Genomic DNA, 9,384 nt, shown 5'->3' on the forward strand with positions numbered 1-9,384 from the left:
CTATAAAACAACAAAATGTATTTGGAGCTGACATACTGAATAAATTGCCCCACATTTTTTGTAATGAGGCTGTAATTCATTATTATTTTTATGACGCATCCGCCGGCAAATACTTCATAATTCTCTATATTCTGTTGTAAAAATAGAACACTCAACCCAAGACATTAAGTTTACTTCCATAAACGACAAAGAAAAACAGGAAATATTCTCCCTCAAAAGGCTGGAATGAGCAAGTTACTGGTATTTTTCCATTAAAATTTACTTTAAAACTTTCACTTATCCAAATAGTTTATGCACATTTTCTGCAGATGGACTACTCGATTAATTCCCTAATTGTCTCAGCTCTATAAATTGACATTTTTGAGGGCATTATTGTATAATAATGTGAGGTATTCATTGTTATTGTCAGCTCCCTGTATAGACTCGCAGTATTAATCAGATATCATAGAAAAACCAAACTAGTGAGGCAGGTAATCAGTGTAGGCAGGGAAATCAATTGGATCTTTAATTGCTGTGTGGAAGAAGAGACAGAAAAATTGCACACGCACCCGTGCATGCACATGCACAGTGACAGAGAGACAGTGGCGCTGATGTGAGCGGAGTCTCTAGGGAGTGGCGTGGAGAATCCTCTTGGCTGGGAATTTCCAGGGTTTAGCACACAGACACAGTTTCTGTCAAAGGGCCCTTTTACATGGATGAGCCCCAGCATCACATTCGCCCACTGTGAAATAGAGGGATTTGAATAATCTTATTACACCCCATTACAATAACACTAATATGATCCAATACCCTGCAAACTATACCAGCGTGGGGAAATGACATTTTTGACCACCCCACAGGGTGTCACAGACGGGGCAAGTAAATCACAAAAATAACAGTTTATGTCAGGGGTATAGTGTTTTTATTAACCAACATTACAGCTCTTTAATCAGTGATCTGATTGGTGATCTGATCCAGACAGTGACGGCAAACATTATCAGATCCCTTTTCTTGAAAATTAACAACACCACAGTGTAACAGTACTCAATTTGCCCCACAAGTGAAAGCCCTGCATTCAAAGTTCAAGTTACTTCAATAAAAGTACAGAATTAAGATGAAGATATAAAGTACTTAGAGGTGCACCGTGCAGTTTTGGGTAAGAAATTTGAATCCGAAGAGAAAAATCTTCATTAATGTGTTTTCATGACTGGATACACAATGTACTATGTAATTTCATGTGATTTTATTTTTGACGTATTCACTTAAAATCATCAAATAGATAGCTCTGAATTAGTATTATTTCCTCGTTACCTTTTTGAGTTTGAATACCTCTTCCAAAACTCCACAGTGCACCTTTAAAGTACCAACAAATAAAAGTTCTTTTAATGTGTGTTAAATGTTATCGTAAATACAGGGCTCATTACAATGCACGTATTGGTCGCTAAGTAAAATCTTAAGCTATTCTGTATACAAAAGCCTAGCTTTCAAAGTCTTTTCATTGTGTCATCCTTTTTGTAAATCTAACACAGACAGAAACTTTATGACTGACAATCACAGTTGTTATTTTGCTCTTTTTATATTTTCCCACAGCCTATATTTTGTGCCGTTTTGTTTGCGCATCTGTCGAATAATTGTAGTGTACCGTATCAAAGCGTTTTGTGATGTTTACTGTGTATGTCAGTTCGTCAATATAAAAGGGAATGATCACGTTAACGTTCCATTATTTGCCTTTGAAATAAATAAAAAAAAATCTCAAATGAAAGTGCTGACTTTAAACCTGCAACAACAGTGGAAAGTTGTAAACACAACATTGACATGTCATCACCTTTTAAGCTGATATGGCTAGCAAACAGTGGCTCATTTACACAACCCTTCATTTACAGGGGCAGGTAGTGTACAGTGAGCTTTTGGAGCGGTTTCTCTGAAAATAGCTCCCCGCTGCGAGGCCGAAAATGGTGCTATGAGAGCAGCGAGAGTGAAACCAAAATAGTAAAGGTGTGAAACTTGTAACAAAGCTCCGAAAAAGCTGAGTGGAGCAGGTGATAATCTCTCCTCCATATTGTCACATTGTTCTCGCATTTTCACTAGATACGTAATTATTACGTAAATATTGATCTAAGAACTCGTCTACTGTATAAAATGACTGAATAACAATAGCTGTCAGACGCATGAAGTGAAGCTACGTCGACTGTGCAGTATTCTACTCTGAAATGTGGTGGATTGGAGGTCTAGAAGAAGTGGAAACGTCCAAGTGAATGGCAAATATATCAGAGTAAATGTACTCGGTTACTTCTCTTTTTGATGCCGTACTTGTCTGCCGCCGCCAGTTTGTCTGTGTGATTGTCCCTGTCTCTGTTCTTCCGTCTCCCTCTCCTCCCGTCCCTCCTCCAGGCAGCTTGGAGAACAGCTGAGAGTAGACTGAGATTTATCTCTGACTTTCTAAATGCGTTCCTGCCCGTGCCCCTACCTGCCTGCGAGCCTGTTTGCCCGCCAGCCTGTCTGGATATTGGATTTGCTCTTTGACTGTGACCTTATACACGGCGAGCCACAGGAGCTAGTGCGACTGCTGGACCTTCTGTCCTGTCTTGCAGAGTTGTGTCTTCCTGCCATCGGGCCCCCACCATCACACACACACACACACACACACACACACACACGCGCACACAACCAGACCCTCCAAATAACCCCACCTCCCCACCCCTCCACCATGTGCACTTATTGGATTCCCCTCTTCACCACGCACTCTGATAAGGGCATCTGTCAAGCGGATGAACAATCAGAGCTAAAAAGGTGTGTGATGCACGCTTGGAAGGATCTTACTTCCTGCAGAGGCCAAGAGGATGCTGGGTGGAGGATCAGGGCGAGTCGCAGGACCAGGACTTTAGGAGAGGATTACCATCACCATGGATGCTCTTCACATCAGGTTTGTGCCCGGAGGAGGGCGCGCGCTAACATCCGTTTGTTGTCGATGAGGATGGCTTCCACTCAGCTACGCGTATTCTCAAGCAATAACATCGACATCTGTATTATCAACCCAAGAATACCCGTGGTCGAGACGGGAGCAAACGGTCACGGCCACCTCGCTCCCCTCCACCTCCTCTCCTCTCCTCTCTCTCTCTCTCTCTCTCTCTCATTCTCGCTCTCGTCTCCCATCCCCCCTTTTTCTCTGTTCGACGCTATACAGCAGGAGAGAGCTGGAGGGAAGGGTGGGGATTTCATACGCTGCTGAAACTGTCCAGGTCCTGCGAGGGGAAAAAAAAAAAAAAAAAAAAACAGGAGAGAGAGCACAACTCTTTTGCGACTGATTGATCAAATAATTAGGGCTGCAGCTAATGATTATTACATAGCACAAAACTTTCCCACAAACCAATTAATTGCCTGTGAAAATATCTGACAGAAGTGGGGGGGGGGGGGGAAAGGGGCCACCGCAACTTCCAGAGGCAACGCCTGCGAATCCAAACGTTACCAGTATGCAACGACACACGGCGAGGAAAAAAACAGCAAATTGTCACATTCGAGAAGCCATTTTGAAAAAGGATTGAAACTCGAGACGCGCGATCGTATCATCCGACGAGGGCTTTAAAATGAAATATTGGCGTCGGCCCGGAAATGACATTTCTGTCGATGCAACGCTTTAAACATGCGCGCGTGACGTGAGGCAGCGTTCCCATTCTGCGCAGTGAATGTGTACATTTTGAAAAGCCATTGTATGTCTGCATCTGCCAGCGAGCCATTATGATAAGAGTAGGCATAATAATATGTTATTTACGCTGCAGGAGAGACCTCATGTTCTCTGCAATTATGCGGAGAAAGAAATAACAAGTGCATGTACGCCAGAACGAGGATTATATCAGCGCAGTGCATCCCTGATTGAAACGATTAATCGACGCTGAAAAAGGGTTCCAATTATTTTTTTTCTGTCACTCGACTAATTGTTTCAGCTTCAAGACACTCTCAGATGTCTGCCTGTGGATGCCACACAGGTGAAGTCAGGTTAAAATTGCCTTAAGGGGAGAAAATCACTGATGAATACTGAGCGACTAGCAATAAAAAGGGAGAGTGAATCATTTTGCGAGAGTTTCATCCGTCTGAACGAGCGCTTTGTTTCAAGACGTCTGTCCTCCACTGCGCAGAAGTCCCCGCGATTTGGCGTTAACATCTCTTGCAAAACCGCGATGCGACCACGAAAGCTGCCGTCGTTTCCCAGCGCCGTAAATACTCCCCACACACTATTTCTTCTGCCACGCCAACTGTATCTGCAGTCGGCAGCAGGCAAGCAACGAGAGGAAAAGCAGAGCGAGAATGTGATGGACTGCCGCGCTCGCATGAATAGTCATTTTGTCATCACACGCCAGGGTGCAATAAAGTTTTGGCTTTTTTTTTTTCTTTCTCTCCTTTCCCCAACGCTTCGAACCCCTGACTGAGTGCGAGTAAGGAAGTGGGAGATGTGAGCTTTGCCATCCCTGTCCCTGTGTTTATCAGCGAGCGCCACAGTCGCACGCGTACATTTGCGGGAGTGAGGGCTGCCCCCGCAGCGCTGCGAGCTCGAGCCCCCATAGTGCACACATGAGAGAAATCAGGAGAAAGGGAAGGAGAGAAAACAGAGAGAAAAGATACAGAGGAGGAGGAGGAGGCAGCGGACGGGAAGAGGAGGCGGTGCGTGCACGTGTGATTTTTCTGTGCGTTTCGAGAAGGAGATGGAAAAGGACAGGAGACGGGCGGCGTGACGGTGAGGGAAAGAGAACGAGTGGCAGAAATAAGGGAAATGTCAGGAACCAGAATGGGAATAAAAAAAAAACAAAAAAAAAAAAACGAGGAACCGTGTGTGTAATTTCAAGAGAGGAAACGGATAGAGAGCAGGAGGGAGTGTGTTTGTGCGCGAGAGAGAAAAAGAGAAAGAGACAAGGGGGGGGGGGGGTATCAGCTGGGTTCGGACTGTCATTCTACGACATGATTGGCTGTGTCAGGGAGAGATAAGCAGTCTTCACATCCCTCTGCCCTCGCATCTTCAAGGCCCGGGAATCAAACGGTGGAGAACACCGCCGCGCGCTCCTCTGCACTGAAAAGAGACTACATGAAAGGAGTGATTCCTGCTATTATTCTAAACACCTCTGCATGTGAAATACCACACTTTTTTTTTTCAAAGAGATGGATGTGGAGAGAAGGATGAAAAGGCAGGAAGACAGAAAACGGCTGGTTTGAAAAACGCTGGGATTCTTCTCGGGGAGGTTGTAGCCTGATAGTACCCTCGTGGTAGCGAGGCCCTGGGATCTCAAATCCCTGTGTCTTTACAACTCTTTCTTCCTCTTCCACTCACCATAAGCTCTCACATTAGACAGCATTAGGGAGGGAGATGGAGCGAGGAGGAGCAACTCCCCTGCGGCTCGGGCTCCTGCAGGACTTAACATCTCAGCTCTTAACTGTCCCGGGGGCCGGTCCAGCCGCTCTCCCGCGACTCCGTCCATCACTTCCCATGTGTCATCGACGAGAAATCCCTCAATTTAATCCTTCACCCATTACTATAAGCTCTGACACTCTTGTATAGATCTACAGGATTATAGAATAGGTAAGTATTATAAGGTATTACTAGGAATTAGTTTTTTTTTTTTTTTTGTAAGTAGCAGCTTAAACCTTCATGTCTGATGACGCAGAGGTCCAGTGAAAGGAGTTTTTAAACATTAATTCTATTGATACAAGAGCTTTTTTTCTTGCGGCTGAGGAGACTTAACGGATGATGTAAAAATTCAGATCACAGGCCCTTTATAGAGCTTGGACCCACACGTCGAGGATTGATTGTGCAGATCTGAGCGCGTCGAGATAAGAGTAAGTGTTGTAATGTTTAGACCCTGCGAGGATAGAACACGCACGCCAGGCTCGTCTAAAAAAACCGACAGACTGTCTGCGAAGGCTGCACAGGCATCACCGGCAATCTCTGGTGTGCTCCCAAACAGCTCCCCACTATGCGCCGCATCAATTATTCAACATATTTATCTATGCAATTTGACGGCCTCTCCCCTCTAAAGCTCCGAACAAATTGCGGAAGCAGCTAATACCGCTTCTGGGTCTGTGGCTCGAATCACTGTGCCTGCAAACCCCAGAGGGTGAGCACAAGAGGCTGTAAACAATCACTTGACACTTTAGCACTTATATTTCTTGATCTGTCGGGCTAAATGCAGGCGGTGAACTCGCGCACACCTCCGCTCGGAGCCGTGCATACTCTCGGCGCGGCCTTCTTTTATGAAAGAGACAATGGTGGCAAATGTGTGCACCGGAGACCTGTGGAGCTTTCACAGTGCTAACAAATCTGAGCATCCCTTCCCCCCATTGGTATGAATGCACACAAATGCATTTGCTCAAACACACACCGAACACACACACACACCGAACACACACACACACACACACACACACACCCAACCCCTCCTCATTTCTTTCTTTTCCTTTCCACCAAACCGGCATTTAGCATGACACACGCCGAGGAGCCAGGGTAGCCAATTATCAAACAGATGTCAATGTATGCGTTACAATACTAAGGGGAGCCCAATTACCACACAGATGTTTTGTTTTTCCTCCTCTCACTCCTTGCTCCTTTTTTTTCTCCTCTTTTTTTTTTTTTTTTTTTTTTACCCAGCATCCTCTCTGTTTCAAGGCCCTCTGAGGATGGCCCAGTCCCTCCCCCGCAAAAAAACACCCTCCACCAGTCACAGTAAACTGAAGCGCACACATGTATGTACGCACACGCACGCGCACGCACGCACACACATGCAGCCTTTAGTGAGCCAAATGGAGAGCATGTGGATGTCAATCAACAGGGTGGAGAGAGGAGGGAGGGGGGGGGGGGGGGGGGGGCAGGATGGGGATGATTGGGGAGGGTGTGTGTACGTGTGTGTGCGTGTGTGTGCGTGTGTGTTGGAGGTGGTAAGCAGGAGGAGGGGTGTAGGGCCACGGATCAGAACCAAGGACAGCTCCCACTGGAGAGATATGTGCCGCTTTGCTGCGTTACTAAATGGAAGTCCCCCCCCCGTTCACACACACACACACACACACACACACACGTAAAAACACACACACAAAGTACATACACACACACATAAAGTACATACATGCATGTGCATTGCGCAAAAGACTCACAAACAAGTGTGTACAAGAAGAAATGCTTATAATCACACCCAAGCACACACACACACACACACACACACACACACATGCATATACATGTGCAATCACATGCGCCCAGGCACTAAGAACAATTCAGTAATCAACTGTTAGCTCATTCCTCTTTCTCCTCTTCATCCATCTCTCCTAATGGATTCCCAAGGCTTCAGCCAATCCTTTTTTTTTTTTTCTTTTCTATTTCCTCCTCCTCCTCTCTTCTTTGCCTCTCTTTTTCCTCCCCTTCTCCTCCTCGTGGAGGGTGGGGGGGGGGGGGGGGGGGGGGGGGGGGGCCGGAGAGCCTAAAAGACGGAGAGCTAGCTCCGAGCCGAACCCACATGAAACCGAGGAGATGGAACTTTATGTCTCTCTCTGCTGCTTGATCAATAGGAATTTAATGGACAAGGATTGAGTTCAGGGAGTTCATGCTTGCCAACGTGCCTGAGGGGCTGAGCACATGCACGCTGAGAGGCAGGCGGGGAGCTTTACACGCACACACACACACACACACACACTCATTCAAATTGATGTTCTTTCTCTATGGCAGACACACACACACACACAAACACACACACCTCACGCTGCCACATGCTCTCACAAACACACGCAAGCCGCCTAAAGCCAGACACTGAATTGCAAATTCTTTACATATATAATAGATAAATCCAATTGATTATAAGCCATAGGCGGATACACATTGAAATGATAATTCACTGATTATTGAATGACACAGCTCGCAGGAGGAGGGATCTATAGGAGGGAGCCTGAATATTTCATTGAAGGGAGCTGAAAGCAATCAATTGAGGAGGGCTCCACATTACAGGAGCCCTTGTGTGAGAGCAGCTCCCGCCTTACAGATGTTTAAAGCGCAGTGTTTAGCCCACATGGAGAGGATACCGACAGGAGAAGAAAAGAAAAAAACTCGCACAAGATCGCGGTGGAACATTAAAGAGAATGTCAAATGAAGGCCCGAGAGCCTGAAAGTGCACGAGTCCGTCCACGAGCGCTGCCCGGCCAACATCAAATAAAGAAAAAAAAGCTCTGTTTCATTTAACTCCGGCGAAAGACGCCATTTTCTCCTATTAGTCGCAAATGTTTCTACTTTAAAATTTTTAAAAAAAAAAAAGTGTTCGGGGGGGATTTTCGACGCTTTATTAGAGAGGGGGGGAAAAGACTCACTCGCGTTCGCAGCACAGTGCAGGCCGGTGGAAGAGAAGTCATCACAAATGTGAGCAACAAGCGGAGTCACGTCAAACTCTTTAATCTCACTTCGGAGATACAAGCGAAGAAGAAGAAGAAGGAGAAGAAGACGCCGCGTCTTCTTCTTCTTCTTCTTCTTCAGCTTCAGTTGTAAAATACACGAAGAAGAAAAAGAAAAGCGAGTGTGGTCTGACAGGGTTATTGTGCCACCACACCGCTGCTGCCTTCTCAATGCGACTGGAGGAGAACACCGAGCGCTTTTTTTCCCCCTCCACCGTCCTTCCTTCCTTCCTTCCTCCGCCCCGTCGCATCTCTCTCTCGGAGGGAGAGGGGAGGCTGCTCTCTGCGCGGCGGTCAAACATGTGAGGGAGCCCACCTGACGGACCTGACAGCTTCCCCCCCTCCCCGCGCGGCGCCGGGGCCATATTGGCACACACATTTTTTTTTTCTCTCTCTCTCTCTCTCTCTCTCTCTCTGCGTGACTTAACGCGTCTGCATTAATTCTATTTACACAGCGTTTAAATCGAGCGGATTATGGGAAGAACAGAAGAAGAAGAAGAAAAAGAAGAAGAAAAGGAAGAAGAAGAGGCAGCAGCAGCAGCAGCAGCGGCAAAAAAAAGCATCTCTGGAGGATTTATTCCATACTCACCCTATTGTTGGAAGTCTGTCAATTCCTCCTCATGCGCTCAAGTCGACGGCAGTGTATTGGCAATATCTGGAAATCACACTGAGCAAAGGTGGGGAGGGGGTGGGGGGGGGGGGGGGGGGGGGGGGGGAGGAAACGCCCCCTCTCTAACTCTCTCTTTTTCTCTTTCTCCCCTCCTCAAAAAAAAAAAAAAAAGAAAAAAAGAAAAAGCCTCTCCCTCGCAGGAAAAAAAAAATGAAGGTAAAAGAGAGGAGGGGAAGAAAAAAAAAAAGATCCGAGAGGCAGACACTCTACACCCTTTATCCTCCCTTTAGATCCTGGAATCTCTCTGGCTCTGCTTCTGCCCTCATCTCTCTCTCTCTCTCTCTCTCCCTCTCTCTCTCTCTCTCTCCCTCCCTCCCTCCCTC

General features: G+C 46.4%; 1 long non-coding RNA gene across 1 annotated transcript; it reads right to left on the bottom strand.

Annotated features, from left to right (window-relative positions):
• Nucleotides 1–884: 884 nt before the first annotated feature.
• Nucleotides 885–9,086, bottom strand: LOC115574955 (uncharacterized). Its single transcript, XR_003982598.1, has 2 exons — nucleotides 8,981–9,086; nucleotides 885–3,221 (listed from the first exon to the last, which is right to left on the bottom strand). It is a non-coding gene; the product is annotated as an uncharacterized LOC115574955 (long non-coding RNA).
• Nucleotides 9,087–9,384: the final 298 nt, after the last annotated feature.

This window comes from Sparus aurata, chromosome 23 (assembly GCF_900880675.1).
Source record: "Sparus aurata chromosome 23, fSpaAur1.1, whole genome shotgun sequence".
NCBI classification, from domain to species: Eukaryota; Metazoa; Chordata; class Actinopteri; order Spariformes; family Sparidae; genus Sparus; species Sparus aurata.